Source organism: Neofelis nebulosa, chromosome 3, assembly GCF_028018385.1.
Source record: "Neofelis nebulosa isolate mNeoNeb1 chromosome 3, mNeoNeb1.pri, whole genome shotgun sequence".
Lineage (NCBI taxonomy): Eukaryota > Metazoa > Chordata > Mammalia > Carnivora > Felidae > Neofelis > Neofelis nebulosa.
The window spans coordinates 141,622,251-141,646,753 of NC_080784.1; the positions used below are offsets into that span (position 1 = coordinate 141,622,251).

At 38.3% G+C, this 24,503-nt stretch overlaps 2 pseudogenes; one reads left to right on the forward strand and one right to left on the reverse strand.

Moving 5' to 3' along the window:
• Window positions 1–5,691: 5,691 nt before the first annotated feature.
• LOC131508049 (keratin, type I cytoskeletal 19-like) lies at window positions 5,692–6,922 on the forward strand (annotated as a pseudogene).
• A 13,727-nt stretch (window positions 6,923–20,649) lies between these two features.
• On the reverse strand, window positions 20,650–21,047 carry LOC131506175 (large ribosomal subunit protein eL31-like; annotated as a pseudogene).
• Between the last annotated feature and the right edge of the window lie 3,456 nt (window positions 21,048–24,503).

Here is a 24,503-nt window from a genome sequence, read left to right on the forward strand (position 1 = left end):
AGGTGCATCAGTGAGCGCCCTGAATTCCAGACATATTTTCCCTATTTGATGTCAGCCAGTATAGTGTTGGAGAATGATGATCAGGTAGTGTAGTAACTTTTCTCTGTCAGAAACAGCTAGGTGGCAGGTGGAGCTTTAGGTTTATAGGAAAACTTACTATATACCCTGGTAGAAAAATTCACCCCCCAGGGAATCATGAACTCTATTTCTGCAGAACTTAAATTGTGCAATGAGAAGCACAAATTCCCTCAAATGGCATGAGAGGCCATTCCCACTGCCATGGATTCAGCACCATATAATGGCCATTGTTTCAAAGTGTATGGCTCACCTTGAAGGATAGCCACTAGTGCGCAGGGCATCAATCCTATCTAGCAATTGGCTTCAACTTAAGAGGTCATTCCTGTATTCTGTGAGGTTTGCAGCTTCTGGAGAATGCTGTATGTGGTAGAAATAGGGGATCCACTAGTTATGTCTTAGTTACTTCATTATAAAAAGTTTGCATTGCATTAATATTATCTCAGTTTTTATAGCCCTGTAAATCTTGGTGTATTCCACCTTAATCATTGTAAAATTTCTCTCGTGAGTGGTTATTAAGTCACTCTGGTGAAGTATAAGGGGGGTTACTCTTATATACGCTTGCAGTGTTCAGGCTCCTTCCTCAAGGAGTTTGGCCTCCCCTTTGATCAATGGGCTCTGGGTCTAAGAACGGGCCTGGATCTGGAAGCAGGGTGAAGGATCATGACATTTAATTGCAGTGGCTGACAGCAACCTTCTGCTTATTTTCTCTTGATCTTTTTTGGTTATACAGGTGAAGCAATACCCATATTATCTGTCAAGTTTGCCTCTTGGAACTCCAAGGTCTATTCCCTGTTGCCATATGTTCTTTGTGGGCAAGGGCCCCTCATTGTCATCCCAGCTTCACTGCTTATGTCTATCTTGCTTCAGGAAATTAAGTGCTACCGCCTGGCCTCTCCTATTTTAGAATCCTCTCTTCACCTCTGAAACTAGGGGACCCAGTTCTATTAGAGCATGCACCGTTTTCATTTCTGACTTAAAAAAGAGCAGCCATCTCTACTCAGTGATGCCAGTGCCTTCCTTATTGCTTTAATGAAAGAAGTGTCCGTTAGGCCCTTATGAGGAACACAGCTAATGGGTTCTGTGGTCATATATAGTAAATCCATTTTAATGTCCATTTCTCTGAGCCTTTTGACTCCATAATTAATACTTTACCAAGGTAATTCTATCTGACTTAGTATAGGTTACTATCATCTCCACATTTCAAGAAGCTGTCCCAGCAGTATTAGGATTGGCTTAAAGCATTTTTGTGCCTAGTGTCCTGAGTCACAGGAGAATGTCTGCAGATCAACAAACTTAAAACTGCTTTTTATCTGCTCCTCTCACACCTTAGCCTTCACATCCATTTTGGGGCATCCAAAATGGCCCCCAAGTGCCCCCATTTTCACATCCATTTTGTTGGTTTCTACAGGTACACATTAGTCAGGCTCTTTGGCCTTTTTTGGTAAACAACATCTTTCTTCCCAACAGAGATAGTACTTCCCAGTGGAAGTCCTTTATAGACTTCTTTCTACACTTAAAAGCAGTTTTAAATAGGCAGGGTTTAGAATACAAAGACTTTGCACAATAGATCACTGAAAAGCTGCTGAATCACGGAGAATATGAGATGCAAAAAATTATGAGAAACAGAGAGGATGCACAAAAAGATTGCTTAATAATTTTTATTGACCAGATATGAGTTTGGATTCTTACAATTTTGTAGACCTGAGCTGCTTAGGCTACATCAGGAAGTTTTTCATTTCCTCTTTAGAAAACTAAATGGTGAGGTTTACTTACCTGATTGCCTTTCATAATAGCAAAAATTCTTAGTGGTTTACAGAACTTCATTTTTAAAAAGTAAGATAGTATTAAATTAAAATTTTGAAACTTGATTCTAAAAAGGATTTATTTTTCCATATGTTTCGCTAAAATTTAACAGTATCAGCACTCTGTCCTACAATAGCACAAATGTGCATATTCCTAATGCTAAGAATTGTGTGTGTGTGTGTGTGTGTGTGTGTGTGTGTGTGTGTTTTGGTTTTCTTTGTTTTTTTTTTTAAGTTTATTTACTTGAGAGAGAGACTTTGTATGTACGTGTGCATGGGGGAGGGGCAGAGACAAGGAGAGAGAGAATCCCAAGCAGGCCCTGCGCCATCAGTGCAAAGCCTGATTAGGGGCTCGAACCCACAAACTGTGAGATCATGACCTGAGCCGATATCAAGAGTCAGATGCTTAAGCGACTGCACCACCCAGATGCCCCTGACAATTTTGTTTCTGACACTATTTTCCACTAAAGGAATCACATCTCCTTAGAGGGCATCTATTTCCATGTCATAGAATAGGAGAAAATTAGGATTAGGAACAGCAGGTCTGAAACATACCATACAGTTTTTTTGGTGAGAGAGCAAAGAAGTTTTTATGAATGTCAGGGGATAGGGGCACCTGGATGGCTCAGTCCATAAAGCATCCAACTCTTGATTTCCACTTAGGTCATGATTCATGGGTTCGTGAGATCAAGTCCCACATTGGGCTCTGTGCTGACAGTGAGCCTGCTTGAGATTCTCTCTCTCCCTCTCTCTCTTTCCTGTCCTCTGCTTCTGTGTGCATATGCACTCTCACTCTCTCCCTCCCTCTCTCTCTCTCAAAGTAAATAAATGAACTTAAAAAAATTTCAAGGATAAAGACTAAAATGATAAAGAAGCAATGTAATGACATTCAAATTATGAAAATTTGAGCATCAAAACACAATAGGGGCACCTGGGTGGCTCAGTCAGTTAAGCATCCGACTTCAGCCTCAGGTCATAATCTTGCAGTTTGTGAGTTCGAGTCCTGTATCTGGCTCTGTGCTGACAGCTCAGAGCCCAGAGCCTCCTTCGGGTTCTGTGTCCCTCTCTCTCTGTCCCTTCCCTGCTTACACTCTGTCTCTCTCTCTCTCTCAAAAATAAATAAACATTAAAAAATGTAAAAAAAGACCACAATAAAAATTATTGTTAATTGACATAAATTGAATGTGTGAAAGCCTATGAGTTCATAATGATATTCCATAAAAAGCTATAACAATGAAAAGTTTGAAAACCAAAAAGGAAGACAATGTAGTAGAATAGGATTATTTTTTTTAAATTTATTTTAGTATGTAGAGGAAAGCTTTATTCTTTCTACTAAGCATATGAGTTTTCAATATAGAGAACAGTGAGTAAAACAAATGATGAGTACTGATTATGGTTACCCATAATACTGGTGTATGATCCATGGTCATACACAATAACCAGGTAGAAGGTAGAAAAAATTACCTGTGTATCCTGAGATGACAGATTAACCAAGTGTCCTACAAAGGAGATTTACCTTCACATTTCACAAAAGAAGATTTACCTTCTTCAGCTAGGCGATGAGACTTCTAGATGGCTCTAGTGATTATAGTGAGATACAGATATCAGTAAATTTCCAATTGTAAGTGTCTTTGAAGATGATCCTCATCTTCTAGTATTCACGTCTTTGTGTAATCTGACCCTGCCAAGTCACTCACATCTAATGAATAGATTAAAACAAAAGTGATGAGGTATCATTTCCTAGACTATGTTTTTTATTCTTTTTTCTTTTTTAGATTAGGTTTTGAAAAGACTTGCTTTCATCATTCACTGTCTCTCTCTGGCTTTTTGGCTTTTTTTTTTTTCTCTGATGAAGCCAACTGCCAAATTGTGAGCTTCTCTATAGCATTCCCAACAGTCAGTAAATACAGAGATCCTCTATTCTACAGTCCAGGAAGAACTGAATTCTACCAACAGCCAAATGAATAACTTTGAGAGGTCATTCAGTTGAGCCTTGTGATGACTGCATTCCTGGATGATACCTTGATTACAGCTATGTGAGAGACCCTGAACCACAGGACCCAGCTAAGCCAAGCCCAGAATCCTGACCCACAGTAACTGTGAGATAAAAATGGTGCTGTAAGCCACTAAATTTCAGAGTGATGTGTTGCTTGCTAATGAATAATTAATACACCAACAATGATAATGTCAAAGAAATGAAGTTTAGGTGCATCCTTGTCCCATGTCCAATCAGGATTGATTGGCAGATGATTCAGAATTTGTGACCTGGGCTAGAGACAAAACTCTTTTTCAGTTGCGTCTGTTGAGGTTTCTACTAGGAAGATATGTATGCTAACTAAACTCACTGTTAACCATGTCTAAGAATAAGAACATGCATTAAGATGGGAATAAAGCTAACAAAGAAAAAAATGTAAGAATTTTAAACACCAGAAAAAGTTTAACTGGTTTCAGTGTATGCATTTTTTCTATTTCTTAAAAAGTTTAAGGCATTAAGGGATTCTTATATAGTAGATTCTAATATAATGGTATATGAGATTCTAATGGGAATAGACTTAAATTGAGTTTTGGAATAGTTTGAATAAATAAGTTTATAGTCAAGGTTCAGCGAATATAGTGTAGATGTTTATAAGAATGTTAATCTTTAATTTTTGAAGGGTTATTACATATTTAATATTTCCATTGGATAAATAATTTGGATGTTAGGAATATTTTTTTGATATATTAAAGCTCCTTGAACATTAAAAAATCTATCAATATTAGTTATTAACTGAGGATTTCTAAAATTTTAAATGCCTATGAAATGTCAATGCCTCTTTAAACTTTCTTCACCTATTATAAATGGGAGTGAATTCTAATGACTTCCAGTGTTATACTTTCATTTCAAAGTAACCCATATTCATATCTAAGAGAATTTCTTAATTACCTTTTAATGGTAATTATTGAAAGTAGATGACATTAACTACTGGTCAAAAATCAAAGGTGAGCATCTTGAATATTGGCTATGTTACTGAACTGGTTATTGTTATGGGGGAAGCCCAGCCCTCTAGCAGAATCACACAGAAAACACATAAATTTTTCTTTCCAGAGAACAGAAAGCAAATGCTTTCATCCAATGACTGTGTCATTTGGGTGAGTGTTGCCTTCTGAGTGTCTAGACTGTGTCTGGACTGTGTCCATTTGGGTGAGTGTTGCCTTCTGAGTGCCTTTTGGGTGAGTTTGCATTTCTGACTGTCTAGGAACCCCAATCCAAATGTATGCAAGGAACTCTAATTCAAATGAAAGAAATCAGATTAACTCATTCTTGAGTCATTTTTTAGGTAGCTAATAGAAGGCCATATTTACTTTGTAATCTCTCATGTTATCCTCAAATTCACCCTAACAAGTACTTTCTTTTTTTCATAATTGTAGACAGTGGTGAGGTTTGTAGGAGATTGTGTGATATTTCAGAGAGTGACAGATCCAGAGAAACTTCTTCCCAGTCTATTGGGGGTGTGTAGCTTTGCTTTGACCCCACTCCTGAAGTCTCTTTCTACATGGAAGGTATAGGCATACCTCAGAGCTATTGTGGGTTTGGTTCTAGACCACTATAATTAAAAGGAAATATCACAATAAAGTGAGTCAAACGATTCTTTTGGTTTTCCAGTGCATATAAAAGTTATGTTTACACTACACTATCGCCTACTAAGTATACAATAGCATATGTCTAAAAAACCCCAACATACCTATCTTAATTAAAAAATACTTTATTGCTGACTCCTCCCACCAACCACTTCTCCTCCGACCAGTGTCACCCTCCTCCTCCTCCTTCTCCATGACTTCCTTCAGTTATTGCCACTTGTCCACCACCTTGACCTTGGGGGCCTGCACAGTGGCTCCCTACGCTTGGGGCAGGAGGTGCCTTCTCCATGCCCAGCTGCCCCAGGGGCTCAGACGGCCTTGGCGTGTGTCTGTGTTCTTCGCCAGCTTCATGTGCTTATCCTCTGGGGCTATGGCGACAGCTTTGCTGGAGGCTGGCCGGGTCCTGCGGGCTGCTGGTGGGCAATGAGATCACCAGACACAAGCTCAACAGCCACCTGGCCTCCTGCCTGGACATGGTGTGCGCCCTGGAGAAGACCAATGGCAATCTCGAGGTGAAGATCCACCACTGGTACCAGAAGCAGGTGCTTAGGCCGCCTGCCACTGCAGCTACTACCTCAAGGCCATCAAGGACCTGCGGGACAAGATTCTTGGTGCTACCATTGAGAACTCTTAAGATTGTCGTGCAGACTGACAGTGCCTTTCTGGCTATGGATGACTTCCCAACCAACTTAGAGACAGAGCAGACCAGTCCATGAGAGCTGAGGCCGACATGAACGGCCTGAGCAGCGTGCATGCTGAGCTGACTCTGGCCAGCTCCTGGAGATGCAGACTGAAGGCCTGAAGGAGAAGCTGGCCTACTTGAAAGAGAACCACGACGAGGAAATCAGTGCCCTTAGGGGCCAGGTAACTGACCAGATTAGTGTGGAGGTGGATTCCGCTCTGGTCATGGACCTTGCCAAGACCCTGAGTGACATGAGAAGCCAATATGAGCTCATGGCTGAGAATAGCCAAAAGGGTTCTGAAGCCTAGTTCACCAGCCAGACCCAGGAGCTGAATTGGGAGGTGGCTGGCCATACAGGGCAGTTACAGCTAGGCAAGGCAGAGGTCACTGAGCTGTGGCTCACCTTCTAGGCTCTGGAGATTGAGCTGCAGGCTCAGCTAAGCATGAAAGCTGCCCTGGAAGACACACTGGCAGAAACAGAGGCCTGCTTTGGAGCATGGCTGGCCCAGACCCAGGCTCTGATCAGCAGTATTGAAGCCTAGCTGAGTGATGTGCAGGCAGACACTGAGTGGCAGAACCAGGAGTACCAGCAGCTCATGGACATCAAGTCGGGGCTGGAGCAGTAGATCGCCACCTGGAAGGCCAGGATGCCCACTCTGACAACCTGCCCACCCCCAAGGCTCTCGAAGTCTGGCATCCTGGTGGGCTTCCTGTTCTTCTGCAGTGGGGCTCCCCTGGGTAGGGACATGGGAGAGGAGGAACCCTATATCTGGATGTTCCCTTGACCTGCCAGTAAAGCTTTTTGGCTCAAAAAAACCACACCAACTTTATTGCTAAAAAAGTGGCAAACATTATCTGAGCTTTCAGTGAGTCATAATCACTGATCACAGATCACAATAATAAATATAATAATAATTTGAAAAACAAAGTTTGAAATATTATGAAAATTACCGAACTGCGACACAGAGACATAAAGTGAGCAAATGCTGTTGGGAAAATGGCACCAGTAGACTTACTCAGTGCAGGGTTGCCACAGGTGTTTAGTTTCTGTGAGGTGCAATAAAGCAAAGCACAGTGAAAGGGATACACCTGTATTTAATTCATGAGATATTCATGACCTCTGCCCATGCCCTTACTCCTCCATTAGAGAAGAAGAAGGAATTTATTTGGAAGTTGAGTTTGGAAGGAGAAACTAGGCAAGCATGGTTTATTCCTCTTGACTCCCATTTTTCTTGGGATCTAGCTGTACAGAGAAAATGCACTTGCGGTTTGACTCCTCCTGCCTTAAGTTTTATGGTGGTAGAGCCTTCCCCTCAAGGTGCTTGTGGTGATAAGTTGTTCCCTGTGATTGAATGAGTATGAAGAAAGCTCCCGGCCTGTGAGCCAGTGTAAATAATAATGGAGATATTTTGATTCCTGTCTGTTTGATTCCTCTTTGTTTTTCCCTTAATCGGAACAAATTATGGTTATGAAAAGAAGGGTGTTCTCCATTATTCCTAACCCAACATTGTCTGACCAAGTGGTTTGAAATTTCCTCACAGACTTTCCCTTTTTGTATATACTTACAAATATTAGTGATTGTAGTGTTATGTAACTTCCTAATGAATGTAGTTCCTTTTCCATAAATCTCATATCTACAGTTAGATTTGCATTTTTTTTTCCAAATCAGACATACATTTCCACAACTTTGGTAGGATTATGACATACTTTTTGTCATTCTTCTATGATTTTACTTCCTGACAAAATCATTATTTTTAAAATTTATTTTTTATTGTGTGTGTGTGTGTGTGTGTGTGTGTGAGAGAGAGAGAGAGAGAGAGAGAGAGAATCCCAAGCAGGCATTGTGCTGTCAGCACAGAGCCAGATGCACGGCTGTATATCCCAAATCTGTGGGATCATGACCTGAACTGAAATCAAGAGTTGAATGCTTAACTGGCTGAACCACCAAGGTGCCCCCTCACAAAATCATTCTTTTTTTTCTTTATTTTTCAAGTTTATTTGTTTATCTTGAGAGAGAGAGAGAGAGAGAGAGAGAGTGAGATGTGAGAGAAAGAGGGGCAGAAAGAGGAGAGAGAGAATCCACACTGTCAATGCAGAGCCCAATATGGGGATTGAACTCACAAATTGTGAGATCATGACCTGAGCAGGAATCAAGAGTCAGATGCTTAACCGACTGAGCCACCCAGGCACCCAGTCACAATATGATTCTCAATGGACAAAAGTTATTTTTATTTTATTTGTTAATGACATTCATGTTCCCTGTGGTTAACTTTACTGACTGTTAATATGACAAATTGCCCTTTTTTCGCGTATTAAAATGGACTGTTCAATGACAAGTATCTTGGTAAGTCTGATATACAGATACTGTGCTAATTTGGGTTCCCTGAAAGCTGAGGCTGACAGAAGTGCTTCGGCTGCTGCTAGTTTATTTGGCTGGGGTTGGAGAGGGAGTTGTGGTTAGAGGTTAGGAGAGTGAGGCAGGAAAGAAAAGTCTATGAAGTTTGTTTTATTGAGTTGGTTTCTGCCGTGTGTACCTGGAACTCAGTTCTACCAGAGGTCCTCTGAGGAACCATACAGAATGCACTTAGAATTGTCCCTCCAGGCCAGGCCATTTGTCTAGTGAAATTTCCTGCTCAATTGATGAGGGTCACCCTTGGGAGAATTAACTCTCCCCAACTTCTGGGCTGCCTCCAGGCAACCAGAATGAAGAAAGGTGGAGTGATAAAGCAGGGACTTGAGGAGGGTGGGGACACTTGCAGCTTACTCCAGATCTATCTACCACAGCTACAGCTAAAACCCCAGATGGACTGAGGAGATGTGGCACAGGGCTCTATAAGCAACTGCTTCCAGTGTTATTCAGCAAATATCTGGAACCATTCACTCCATTCATCCCATCAATCAGTACCTTGACTGTTGAGCTGATATGACTAAACAATTGTTTGCTTTTTCATAAATTAAAGTTAACATGCTTTAAGTCCTTCAAAATTCCAGTCAGATACATCTGCGTCTTTATGTCTGTTTATATTTCTCTCTAATGACCTAGTCAAGACTTCCTATATATTTCACTGACTTTGAGTTAAGAACATATATTACTTGACTAAAAATTGTGTGTTGATATTGACTAAAAGTAACATCAATTCAATTGATTCTTATAAGAAAACTGCTCCTCCTTTAGCCTTGTAAGTGTGCACCTCTGGTACAAAAGTTGGGCTTGTCTTTTGATTTCAAGATGATGACTATCCTACTGTGACTTACTTCACAAGAGTAAAAAGTCATGGCTTCGTAGGTCACAAAGTACATTTCCTCTTAAATGGTGCTATTGACATGGAAAGAGGACTATCTCCAGGGAGGGAACTGAATTAGAAAGTTTGGGTTATTGAGTGGTAGGTGGTGAAGAGAACCTCTTGGAAACCAGGCAATCTGGATAAGATGAACAACTTAAGCTCCAGAAAAAGAAAATCATTATTTATGGTCCAGATTCTCTATATTCAAGTTCTTTTCTTTGTATGTTTTTCTTTTGTTGTTTTCCTGCATTAAATACAATCTTGTTGAAATGTTTTAGTTCATTCTCCATCATGCTTATGACTATTAAATAAAGATTTGGTGTTCACAATTGGCCCTTAGTGTTAAGGGATAATAGCGTTTACATCTGGTGTACTGGTGGTGGTTTATGAGCAAGTTAATCTCCAGGAAGAATCTCCAGTTCACACTGTGGAGATTTGCCCTTCTTTGTGTTTGGTTAAAGAACAAAGTACCTGCTACCTACTACCTTTGGGTCTCACTGTAAATAATTAAGGGTCTCCTTATTTATTGTTTTACTTCTACACCAGTTGATTTAATTAATGTCTTCAAGCAAATCTTTTGTATTGTTATAACAAATGTAGAGTTTAATTCTTTTCCACAAATTGTTTTATTTTAGTGATCTATTTAACCATTTAGTATTAGGGATTAGTTCAGAGGCTGGTCTTATTAACATCTTTATAAATGATGTGGAAAAGGAAGTATACACAATGAAATTTCTAAGCTCTTCTGGTTAATGAAATGACAAACTGATGGGGATAAACTGCTGGAAGACCTCATGAAGCTATGTTAGCGGACAGAATATTGATATATGGAGCTCAGAAAGGACAAAGATAAAATAATGAGCAAGTGCATTTAGGAGGAAAATAGTCCAAAGTATACTTTCAAGGTGATGGGCTTGGAGTTATCCATTACAACTCAGGGTTCATTGTAGACTCTTCTCTGAGAACAGTGGGGAGTTTGTGAAAGACTGGTAAAATTCTGACAATCACCAGGAAGGGAAGAGAAAAAAAAAAAAAACGTAGTATCCTCTTCTTACAGAAAATCATGGTGTAGATGTACCTATTATTCATAGTTCTGACCACTATATTCAAGAATATAATAAAAAAGAAAGCACTAAAGGGTAAGACATCTAAAACAACCAGGAAGAATGGCAAGGTTGCCATGTGAATGTAGACTAAAAAGATATAAACCCTAATATAGAATGGCAAAGTTTGAGAGAAAATAGAGCCAAAACCTTCAAAATATTTAACAATTCTATTTTGTGTATGAAAACTGGTTAACTCTCTTAAAGGAAACAAAGCAAATACAAAAACTAAAGGAATTTTTAATTGATAGATTCAACAGAAAGTGGATTTCTGAAACTCATTTTCTGGAGAGAGAGTTTTTGATGAAAGAAGAATTTCCAAAAAGGTTTTTTTTTTTTTTTTAATGTTTATTTATTTTTGAGACAGAGCGAGACAGAGCATGAATGGGGGAGGGGCAGAGAGAGAGGGAGACACAGAATCTGAAGCAGGCTCCAGGCTCTGAGCCCTCAGCACAGAGCCCGATGTGGGGCTCGAACTCACAGACCGTGAGATCATGACCTGAGCCGAAGTCGGACGCCTAACCGACGGAGCCACCCAGGCGCCCCCAAAAAGGTTTTGATAAACTCTTGTAGTATGCATTTAAGTTGTTATTTAAGGGGGAAATGATGATTGTGGATTCATTTCTAGCTTTTAAGCTGCATATTAGTATGTATATATGCATTCTTACTACCTATCCTTTGGTATCCATCAGAGGCAGGAAAGAAAAAGGCAGCTGCTAAGAGCCAATAGTTTCATGAGTTGAGAAGTTAAAAATGGAGACATATAATTAGTACATGAGTTTCTCACACATCTGTCACATCATATTGTTTAGTTACTATTGAGACAAGGCAGTGAACATCTAACAGATTTAATCTTTGTAAAACAGAAACATTTCTCAACATTTTTCTTTCTTAACCAAATCAATGAATTCTCATCTGGGGGGAGATTAGCCAATATTAGCAAAATCTCTGCTGAAACAACCTGAAAACTCAGAAATTTATTTATGATTTGAGTTTACGTGTTTAAAATTACTGGACCACAAACATGACTGTTTCAGTACTGTTGATTTGCAATACCTAATTAAGAGTACCCTGGTGTAGAATCAGTCTACACAGTGTGACTGGCACTTTGTAATATTCAAAGACAATATAGAATGGTTAATTTGATAGCCATCCATAGATGGAGTCTACTTCTAAGAAAATTATACTTTGCTAGCTACAGTCTATTCTCATTTGTCTACTAGATTTTTAAGGATGAACAATAGTAAAGAATGATGTAAAAATGATGTAAAGCGGGTCAACAAACATTTTTTGAAAAGGTCCAGATAAAAAACATTTTAGGCTTTCTGGATCACATGCACTTAAGCTTTGCAGAGCAGTTTGTTAAAGTCTGTTTGCTTAAGAATACCCTGATTTTGCTCTTTATTTTTTTTAATGCAAGTACTCAACCCCCCTGTGGTAGCACTAAGACATCTCTAGACAATACATAAAAAGATAGGTGAGGCTACTTGTTCCAATAAAACTTTACCTCCAAAACAGGCACCAGGCCAAATCTGACCTTTGAATTAGCTGACATCTAAACTAAGGGGAAGCTGAGAATAATGAAACATAATTTATGCAAGCTTTCCAAAGTAAAGGCATTAAATAGAAGTATCTATTTCATAGGAATCCCCTTAATTTAGCTTATGTATATGGTATACCTTTACTTTTAAGACTTGTTCTGCTCTGCCCAGCGTTTTATGTTGACAAGAATCTGGGATTTGCAGAGAGATGGCCTGGGCTCAGGCCCTGTTCTTACACTTGCTACCTGTGTGACCTTGAGCAAGGGGCTTAACTTTTCTAAGTCCTGGTTGTTTCTTCATAAAATGGAGCTATAATAATGATTAGCTATGAGAATTAAACGAGATAATATGAATGTGAAGGATTTTGTAAAATTTACCTACAAATACTTAAATACAGTAACAGTTACTATGATTACTGTCCAGGGTTGCTGGCCATTTTTCTCTTTGTATATCTTCATAAATTTATTATCTCCATGCGCTTTCCCTAAGTGAGAAAAAGCCTATCCCACAGAGGGCCTTTCAATATAATATACTTTATGAAAATAATTAAATTATCCATTAATAATAAGCTTTTTAAGAAATGTACATTTGTAGAGAAAAAGAAACCCCACAGTTTATAAAAACAAGAAATAAGAGGAGTTATAGTAGCTGACATAAATGATAATAGGAATTCAAGAAGAAAAGAATATTAGAAGGTGACCAGTTAGAGCAAATAAGTGGAAGAGGAAAGATAAGTCAAGGGGGCAAAGCCAAAAGAGGGCTAACAGTGGTGGTTTAGGAGGGAAAGGAATTTGAAAGGCAAAGTTAAGCCAAGTAGGTTTTGTTCAAGGCAAGTATTAGAGTCTGCAGGCGAAGCACTGTTTAGGAAGTTTGTAGCTCTGGGCTTATTTGTCCCTATGACCAGTGTGACCATTTGACTTCTACACTCTGTTCTAGTTATTACACTTAGGACCTTTCCATTTGTATCTGTATTTACTGACAGGCATCCAAAGATAGGAACCAGGGAAGCATTTAAAATAATAGTCCACAGTTCTGTTGGTTCTGTATTTCTAATCAGAGAAAGCTTCCTTGAGAAAAATGACGCCCGTGTGCCCTGACTACAAAATGAGTTAAGGTAAATGAAGATTAAATAGCAGACTTGTTAATCAGGATTTGGGGTAGACTTAAATTTTCACAGTCCATTTTCTCGCTCTCACTTTCTCGCTCTCTCAAGCCTGTATTCCTGCTTATACATTCTCACAACACACATCCACACCCACGCACGCCTGTCATGCTTTCTCTACCCAGATGGATGAAATGGACTGAAGTTGGGTGCACCAATGTGTCTTTTATAATCAGTATTCACTGTCTCAGAGTCAGACAAATGAGGAGAAAATAAAGAACATACTTTTTTTGAAAACAGAGTAATGACATTCCTATTTTTCTTCCTGATATGACTCAAACTAACCTATCCAGCCAGGTACCACGTTCACATTAAGTGGATAGTCAGTTGTACCATCTGGCAAACAGAAGGTTAAAAGTATGACTGTTTAAGGAGAAACAAACAATTCAAGAGCGTTTTATTTTCATTTCAAAAAAGAAGTATTTGAAATATGTCTCCTCGTCCCCAAACATAGTTATTTTCATTCATTGGATTATATGTGGATTTGGCTATACCAGCAAAAATATAAAAACACACTGAAGAACTGTATCTTATCTTTTGTTAATTTGGATTTTTAGTGGATTTGGAAGTTTGGGCTTACTGGAAAAAGAAGAACAATTAAATAGTGGGAACAAGAAGATTAGGAGTGCTTTGATCTGTGAGAGAAAGGAATTAATTGCCTTGTTGGAAAAATGTTGAAAATTCTATGAAATACTATTTAGGGTTCCCAAAGATAGAAAACCTTCTCAGAAAAAAAAAATAAGATCAAAGTATTAATGACATTTTCATATTTTTTTCCTGAGTTTAGGAATGGAAGAGGATATGTTCTGAATACTTCCTAAATATCCAGGGGGATAGTGCATGTTCCAGTGGCAGTAACATCTCTGTTTGATTTTAAGCAATTTAGGTTTTACTCTGTAATGAAAAGCAGATTGAATAGGACTCTCCTCCAGGCCCCAGATCCCCCATCTTAATAAGATAAATCATTCTGTTTTGTTCTTTTACAGAACTTCTTCCCCCCCTCCCTGCCCTGATTCCAAGCTTATTTAAACCCCTTCTATGCAAAGGAAAAAAATTCCTAGGACTATGCTTCCAGTATATGTTCTTCCAAAAAAGAGCAAAATAGTCCATATAAGTTTCATTATTTTTAACCCAATTGATAGAGAAATCAAGAAGAAAAGACATAAGGGTTAAAGGTTTCCCCCAGAACTCTCTTCACCCTAGGTGGACGGGTATATGATCTGATGTTGTAATTCTATTTTTATAATAGGTTCACGTCTTATCCCCATCACCCCACCTCACTTATAGAACAGTAGTTTCCAAACATAGCAAGACCCTTATTTTAACCAGTAACTAAAGTGAAGACTTGAAGGTGTGACCTGAATTGGATTGAAATTGCTTCTCTCTAGCTTGCCTTTTAGATAATTATAGATACCTGAAGTAATCAAACACATGCACTTAAGCTTTGCAGAGCAGCTTGTCAAAGTCTGTTTGCTTAAGAATACCCTGCTTTTGCTCATTTTTTTTAATGCATTACAGAAGAAACACTGTACTGTGGTAACATATGATGAAAGTGACTCTGATTTGGAATGTAAATATATGCAGGGTGTTTTAAACCGACAGCATTTTGTATGAAAAAGTACTTTTAAAAATATATACTGTATTTGAAATTCAATCGACAGAGAATAAAACAATAACAATCATTCTATTGTAATTTTTAACATGTGCATTGAAAGGATATTCACTCAAGGATGTAATTTTTTACTTTGGAAGAAAAGAGTGAATATGTTACCCAGTTATTTTTAAATACTTGGCTATGAAGTGAAGCTGGTTGAAAAATTGGCTTTTCATTAGGTGGAATCATATGAAATTGCTGATTTTCAAGTTTTCTAACCTACATATAGAATAATTCCAATGGTTCAACCTAAAATATAAGGCTTCCTCAAAGTAACAATGTCTCTTCGAAAAAGGGATATTCTTTAAAGCAGTAACCCTTTCCTGTTTTTTTGTATTTTGAATGGCATCTAAAGACTTAGATGACTTACAATTTATCAGAGATATATTTATTCCTGCAATTTCCTGGGGCTATTTTTTGGAAATTGTATGGAAAATTAAAAATCCACATGGATTTAAGACTCTAAGCTCACATTTTTTAAAGTCTTGAATATACACATTGGTTTTCTGGGACAATTTAAAACGTTTTGTTACATTTACACACCCATAAATCCACCACCACAATCCAAATGTTAAACATTTCCTTCACCCTACTTTATGCTCCTTTATAGCCAAAGCGTCGCATCCCTAGCCAACCACTGATTTGACTTCTATCATTATAGATTGATTTTACTTTTTTTAAAAGTTTATTTACTTATTTTGAGATAGAACCAGTGGGGAAGGGGCAGAGAGGTAGTGGGGGCAGTTTCCAAAGCGGGCTCTGCACTGACAGCAAAGAGCCGGATGTGGGCCTTGAACCCATGAACCGTGAGATCATGACCTGAGCCAAAGTCAGATGCTTAACCTACTGAGCCACCCAGGCACCCCAACTTTACTTTTTTTTTTCAAAGTTTATTTATTTATTTTGAGGCTCCGCACTGTCAGCCCAGAGTCCAACTTGGGCTAGATCCCACAAACTGTGAGATTAAAACCTGAGTCGAAATCAAGAGTCGGATGCTTAACGGACTGAGGTTGGTTCGGTGCCCCTAACATTACTTTTTATAGAATTTGTGAAAGTGGAATTATATAGTATGTACCCTTTTGTTCTAGGCTTCATTCAGCATAATGCTTTAGAGATTCATCCGTGTTGTTGTGAATATCAATGGTTCATTTCTTTTTATTGTTATGTTGTAGTCTTTTATATGAATATATCATAATTTTGTTTATACATTTACTTGTCGATGGGCTGTTATTAGTTTTTGGCTATTTTTAAAGATGCTGTGAATACTTGTGTATAAGACTGTATGTTTTTATATTTCTTGGGCAAGTACCCAGGAGTAGACTTGTTGGATTATATAGTAAATGTATGTTTACCTTGTAATAAATTACCAAATTATTTTTCAAAGTGGTAATGCCATCATCTTTGTTTCATAGCTTCTTTATTAACTTTCTTATTGCTGCTACAACAAATTATCATAAATTTAGTGGTCTAAAACAATACATATTTGTTATATTACAGTCCCAGAGATCAGAAGCACTAAATTAGTCTTCTGGCGCTAAAGTCAAGGTGTCAGTAGGGCTGATTCCTTGTGGAGGCTCTGAGGGGAGAATCCATTTCCTTGCCTTTTTTATATTTACTTGAATAATCCAGGATAATCTCTTATCTCAAGATCCTTAAGTAAATCACATATGTAAAATTGCTTTTCACAAATACATTAATAGTCATAAATTCTGGAGATTATACCCTGGACATTTTGGTGGGCCATTATTCAGCCTACCATACTTGTAATACTTGTAATCAAGTAATTTCAACTAAAATTACTCATTCAGCCAAAACTCTAAGGTGTGTAAACATTTTTTGTATAACTTCCCAGGCTTAATAGCTACTTGCAATTGATGATTACTGTGTGCCAAACACTGTTGCATAGAGTTTGCAAAATCACAGGATGATGTAGGATCAGGTTTTTTGTTTTTTTTTTGTTTTTTTGTTTTTTTGTCATTTAAAAGAGATGAAAGTGTAATCAGCTGGTGGAAGATGGAAATCTAAGATGGCCCCAGTGGTAAGCTTTAGTGGTGCCAGAAAGGGCCCTACTTACTTACATTTTGGGGAGTCTAAACCTCAAAGGGAAGGCAAAAGTCTGATTAGGTATGTGGGGACCTCAGAGCAGATTGGATCATGATGGAGTTCCATGGGGCTCAGCCTCCAGTCTGCAAAGTTTAGAGAAGCCCCAAATCCAGCATCATGCCTGAGTGGTAGATTGGCAATGCTGGAAAAGATATCTGATCAACAGGTTCAAAGACAGCCTCTCAGAGCCCCGTGACACGCTAGTAAGAGAGGCGAGAGCGGAATGTAGGTTCGTAATCCCAAAAGGGGCAGATGGTTTATCTACTAATGACCGGAGGCTATGACAGGACAGGTTTGTCAAAGACAGGACAGGCATCAAAACAGAGTGAGCAAAACACTCACCATTGGGCAAGTGAAGACTGAGCCTGACACACTTCATAGATATTCCTGGCCTGATACTGGAGACATAATGTAAGCCTCATAGAACTTAGATTATCCGTGGTGGGGAGGGGAAACAAGAAAATCATGAAATAATAGATTTTTAAATCCAAAGAGATTGAGGCATATCTGGGAGCGACTGAGCCCCCTTGAATCGGGAAGATTAAATTTCCCATTAAAGCACATGTGAGAGTTAAGTGAAAATCATTTATAGAGAAACAAAGGTTACGTTTTAGCAAGCCTGACATGTTGCTTGAGAGCTTCATGCTTCTTAAATAGAAGGTATATAAAAACACTTTAACAAAGATGATGCAATTGCCAGGCATGATGACGATTACTTGATCATAAATATTGTTCCTTGAGATTTCAGATTCTTTGTTCTTAGGATCATCAGGAGTGTTGGCTTTAGAGATTTTTTTTTAGAGATTAATCTTAGATTAACCTTCCTTAAGATCACTGGGAAGATTGTAAGCGGTAGTATGTGTGAAAAACCCATGGAAAGTCCTATTCTTATATGAAAGACCATTGTTATCATTTTTTAAATGGCAAAGCCGTGTTCTCTTAACTGCACGGTCCCTTTCCTTTTCTATAATATCAGATACGTTATCTTTCTAGTCATAAATTCTCCTTTCCTGCCCCAACTACTATAAGATGATAATATCACATGATGTTGAAAAGGAAAGCGCTCAGGTTCTTCTGTCTTCAAGCCACACAAAGCCAGGGAATATTAGGTGTCTGACTAGTTGTTAATAACAGCTTGAAAATGTGAGTGTCTCTGGGCTGTGAGTATTTTCTAAAGTTCATCATTTTGGCAATTTAATGTGAGATATTTCATAGGGGAGGGGTGGATATAAGAAGATGCAGTTTTAGCCTCCATTTCTTGTTGATTGTAATCACGTTTGTCACTCACCTGCTTGAACTGCTAAAACCCTTTAGGAGCCTGATTGTAGAAGCCTCCTGTTAAGTGGAAAAAAGTCTCCCCTGCCTCTTAGCAAATCATGGTAAACATGTCAACACGTTATGGGATGTGGTAAACTTTGGAATATGTGAACATCTGATGAGAAGATCTTTTTGATCGGAACTTTTATGTTGGTTCAATAGGCAGGACTAGGTATCCACTTTGTTTACTTTCAGGTATCTGAGACAGTTATACACACATGCTGGGACTTGGGGTCACCTCTCTGCGAAATGTATGGAAACACATTTAACACATGGGCTTTTGAATCTCCCCGTCAAACCCGGCACCTCTCCTAGTATTTTAAATGGGAGGTCCTGCCTCTAAGATGGTGCCTAGATATTTTAAAATAGACACATTAAATCAAGTACAAAATGTGGTTAGATTTTTTTTCCCCTGGGTGTTTGCAGCACATTTGTAAAAGTTGTTAAAAGACTTGTTTTGCTGAATTTTCATTAGCACATTCTTAGTGAGATAGTAACATTCAATATCACTGACAAATGTATTGGGCATCTCTAGTAAGATTTTTTCTAATTATTGGATTTGTAGTGATTCAGGAGTTGGCAGAAATTCTAAATACTAATAATTTAAGGAATCTAACAATTACTGTGATGACCCTAATATTCTAAATAGTAATAACCACAGCTACACTCATTGAACATTTATTATGTTCCAGGCATTATTTACAGTGCTTTCCATGTGTTGCCTTACTAATCACAACAACCCTCTGAAGTAGGTACCACTATTATTCCCATTTTGAAAGTGAGGAAACAGACTTTGTTAAACACTTCTCTAACTTACAAAGCTAGTGAGTGGTAAGCTATAATATGAACAGAGTCAGTCCAGTATTCTTAATCACCATCCTAATTAAATTCAACTTCCTTTAGTCTTTATTTAATATTTTTAATTAAGACTATTTTTTCACAGCAGTTTTAGGTTCACAGAAAAATTGAAGGGAAGGTACAGAGGTTTCCCACATACCTTTTCCCCCCAGGCATACCCTCACACTTTATCAATATCTCTCACCAGAGTGGTACATTTGTTACAACTGATGAACCTACATTGACACATCATAATCACCCAAAGTCCATAGTTTAAATTAAGGTTCACTCTTGGTATTGTACATACAAGGGGTTTAGACAAATGTGTAATGACATGTTTCCATCATAATGATATCAGAGTATGATACCCTAAAAATTCTCTGTATTCTACCTATTCATCCCTTTTCCTCAACCCTGGTAACACTGATCTTTTTGTTTCATAGTTTTGCCTTTTCCAGAATGTTATTTATTCAAATTGTATAGTATATATATCAGCTTTTTAGATTGGCTTCTTCACTTAGTAATATGCATATAAGGGTCCTCTATATCTTTCCATGGTAGGATCACTCATTTATTTTTAGCACTAAGTAATAGTCCATTGTTTGGGTTTACCACAGTTTATTTACCCATTCATCTACTGAAGGAAACAACTTGGTTGCTTCCAAGTTTGGGCAGTTATGAATAAAGCTACTATATAAACATCCACATGCATTTTTTTTTGTATGGATGTAGTTTTCAATTCCCTTGGGTAAATACCAGAAAGCACTATTGATGAATCTTATGATAAAAGTGCATTTAGTTTCATAAGAAATTACCAGATTGTCTTGCTAAGTGGCTGTACCACCTTGAGTTTTCACCAGCAATGAGTTCCTATTATTCCACCTCCTTGCCAACATTTGGCATTGTCAGTGTTCTGGATTCTGGCCATTCTAATAGGCAGGTAATGGTACCTCATTATTGTTTTAATTTGCATTTTCCTGATGACAAATGATACGAAGCATCTTTTCATCTGTTTATTTGCCATCTGTATATCTTTCTTGGTGAGGTGTCCGGTAAGATCTTTGGCCCATTTTTTAATTGGGTTGTTTTTTTATTGTTGAATTTTAAGGATTCTTTGTATATTTTAGATAATAGTCCCTAACCAAATATGTTCCCTCTCACTCTGTGGCTTGTCTTCTCATTCCCTTGGCATTGCCTTTTGCAGAGTTCAAGTTTTTAATTGTAATAAAGTCCAGCTTATCAATTATTTCTTTCATGGATTATGTCTTTGGTGTTGTATCTAAAAAAGTCATTGCCCCCACCCAAGGGCATGTAGGTTTTCTCCTATGTTGTCTTCTAGGATTTTTATAGTTTTAGATGTCACATTGGGTCTGTGATCCATTTTGAATTAATTTTTGTGAAGGGTGTAAGGGGACTCATTTTTTTTTAAATGTGGATGTCTGGTAGTTTCAGCACCTTTTTCTTTTTCTTTTTTGCAGTTTTATACCTTTGTTTGACAATCAGTGGTTAGTTCTCATCCCCATGAACTGTCTGTGGATTTTTGAAAGTGGTGATGGGTACATAGGTAACCAACGTATAGAGCTTATTTGGTGAATCTTCATCCTCATTAAATTTTCTGGACAACTGCATATGGAAAAGGTAGGGAACATTCCTTATTCCTTTGGCCCACACACCTTTGTTGAGTGTGGTGTCATTGCGTACAGCTGGAGTTCCCATCTCCTTCATGGCAAATTTTCATATCTCTTTAAGTGCCTGAGGGGCATGCTTCTTGAAACACACTCCATGGATGCACTTGTGAACATTGGTGGTGTATTCTCTGGTGACAGAATGGCTCTTCTTCTCACCAGGCTTCTTTGTGGGAGCCATTCTGCCAGCCTGGTTGGAAAGCTCAGCACCAATTTGTTGAAGACACTATCTTTGCTCCATGTATTGCCTTTTCTCCTTTGTCAAAGATCAGATGACTATTTATGAGGGTTTATTTCTGGGCTCTCTATTCTGTTCCATTGATCTATTTGTTCTTTCACCAATACTACACTGTCTTGATCACTGTAGCTTTATTTATTTTTTAATGTGTTTTTACTTTAATTAATTATGTTTTGGGGAGAGAGAGAGAGAGAGCATGTGCACAAGTGGGGGAGAGGAGCAGAGGGAGGGAGGGAGAGAGAGAGAGAGAGAGAGAGAGAGAGAGAGAGAGAGAGAGAGAGAGAATCTTAAACAGGTTCCATGCCTGGTGTGGAGCCCGGTGTGGGACTTGACATGAGGCTTGATTCCATGACCCAGGATCATGACATGAGCTGAAATCAAGAATTGGTGCAACCAACTGAGCCACCCAGGTACTCTTTCTTTCTTTCTTTCTTTCTTTCTTTCTTTCTTTCTTTCTTTCTTCCCATGTAAATTTTATCTTTGTTCCTCTATATGTAAAATATTTTTCTCCTCTGGATTTTTCAGCACTTTTTTCTTTTTCTTTTTTAAAAATTTGTTTTGTTTTTCTTTGTCTTTGATTTTATGTAGTTTTAAAATGATATGGGGCGCCTGGGTGGCGCAGTCGGTTAAGCGTCCGACTTCAGCCAGGTCACGATCTCGCGGTCCGTGGGTTCGAGCCCCGCGTCAGGCTCTGGGCTGATGGCTCAGAGCCTGGAGCCTGTTTCTGATTCTGTGTCTCCCTCTCTCTCTGCCCCTCCCCCGTTCATGCTATGTCTCTCTCTGTCCCAAAAATAAATAAAAAACGTTGAAAAAAAAATTAAAAAAATAAAAAATAAAAAAATAAATAAATAAAATGATATGCCTAGGTACAGCTTTTTGGTATTTATCTTGCTTGATGTTCTCTGAGCTTCCTGGATCTCTGGTTTGGGTTCTGATATTAATGTGAGGAAATGGCTATTATTGTTTCAATATTTCTTCTAGTCCTTTCTCTCTGTATTCTCCTTCTGGTGTTCCTGTTGCATGTATGATACACCTTTTGTAGCTGTCTCACAGTCTTGGATTTTCTGTTCCACTTTCTTTTTGTCTTTATTTTCTGTGCTTTTTTATTTTCACAGATTCTACTGATATCTTCTAGATCAGAGAGTCTTTCCTCTGCTGTGCCCAGTCTACCAATAAGCTTGTCAAAGGTGTTCTTTATTTATGTTACAATGTATTTTATCTCTAGCATTTTTTTTTTGTTTTTTTCTTAGTATTTCATCTCTGCTTACATTGCTCATCTGTTTTTACATGCTGTCTACATTATCCATTACGGATCTCAGAATATTAATCATGGTCATTTTAAATTCTTGGTCTGGTAATTCCAACATACTTGCCATGTCTGGCTCTGATGGTTGCTCTGTCTCTTTAAATTCAGGGTTAATTTTTGCCTTTTGATATACCTTGTCTTTTTTTTTTTTTTTTTTAATAACCAGACATGTTGAGTACTGCTATAAGTAATCTTTGGATAATAAGTGCTTTGCAGTCTGAGTAAGCCCCAGTCTTTTAGTGTGCCTGTGCCTCTGAACTGTGAACCCCACAAGTGTTTCTCAGTCTTTTCTCTCCCTTGGTTGGGACGGGATGTCTAGAGTGGGCTAAGGTTGGATATTAACCCCGTTTTCATGTGGAAGGCTGGAGCTGGCTAGAGTTGGGTATTTCCCAACTGTTCCCAGAGCCAGTCAGGCTGTGACAATATCCCAATAGGTTAGGCTCTGGTTAACTAGTTTCCCCAAAAGGAAGAGTGCTCTGGCATATTTCCAAATGGTTTCTTTTCTTCTCCCTTTGCTGGAAGTGCAAGAGGATTTTTCTCTGATATTTACTATGGGAACCTGGCCAAGTTCCTACAGGTAAATCTCAGAGTATTTTGGGGTCCCCCTTATCACTGAGGCCCCCTGGAGTTTTCACTCTCAGTCTTGTCCTCACTGAGCCTCTAGCAATTTGTTCAGTTACAGTTCTTTCTTCCTTGGTGGTTTCTTCTTAAGAGACTGTCCTCTGATAAGCCATGACTCCCTGTATTCATCTGCTTGTCTCTCCAATCTTGGGGACCACTGCCCTGTGTCTTCCCTGTGTCTTCCCCTTTCTTCTGGATCCAATAAGAGTTGTTGATTTTTCAGTCTGTTTAACTTTTTACTTGTTAGAATGGAATGGTGCCTTATGCATGCATAAGGGGCTAGTTATACATAGAACCAAAATCACAAGTCTAAACTCTATTTTTTGTTTTCCTTTCTTTTTTTTTCTAATTTCCCCTAATTCTATTTCTTGTTCTTCCTTTCTTTTTCCCTATATCTTTACCACCTCCTTTCCTCATTTTTACTTGCTCATTTTACTTGTCCCTCCTATTCCCTTTCTCTTTCTCTCTTTTTTCTCTTCACCTTACTTCTTCTAGGGTTACATTTTCCAAGGTGTTCTAAATGTAGGAAATGTATCACTAAACAAACATAAGTGTTGGTTAAACTCAAGGTTTAAATTAGGGGCTTTTAAAGAAGAGAACAGGTTGGAATCATGAGTTCTAACATTGAGAGAAGTGAGGGGGGAGATATTTCACCATTTGGGTTGAAGCTTCATCCAAAGGAATTTAAGACATTGAATTTCCATTGGTACTCAATGTTCTGATCCCAAATATCATTTTTTCTTCTCTGTTTTGTTTCTACAGGGGAATTAGTAGGGGAAAAATGCAAATGATAAGGCAGTATGTAGATGTGATTCATTAACCAGAGACTGGTTTAAAATGTGAACAAACCTGAGAGTGGGAAATGACTCACCCAGGGAAATTCTCTCATGAAAGAAATTCTCTCATGAAAGAAGGAAAAACATTAGCTGAAAGATAGGTGGCCTTTGGAAAAGTTGTTAAAGACCTTCAATAGGCAGAATACCTGGGAGGTTTGAACCAAAGTTCTCTTGTTCATACCTAAAGTTTGCTTATAATTCTCTTCCCTATTTTAAAATACAAAAATAAGCTATAAACAGGTAATAGTCATACAGAGCATCTTGTGTAGCTGTGAATTATTTTATCTTCATAGTAACCCCATGAAGCAGACACAGATATTATCTGCATTTTTAAGATAAGAAATCTGGGAAATTAAGTATCTTGTCTAAGAATACACAGCAAGGATGTGACAGAGCCAGCATTAAACAGAGGTCATCTAGCTGTAGAACCCAAGTCTTAGTTCATCGGGCTGCTATAACAGAATAGCATAAATTTGGTGGCTTAAACAACAGAGATTTGTTTCTCACAGTTCTAGAGGCTGGGAAGTTCAAGATCAAGGCACCAGCACCTGGGTCATAGACAGCCTGTTCTCCATGTTTGAGCTCACCTCCTGGCTGTTCTCCATGTGAGGACATAGTAGAAGTGACAAGAGAGCT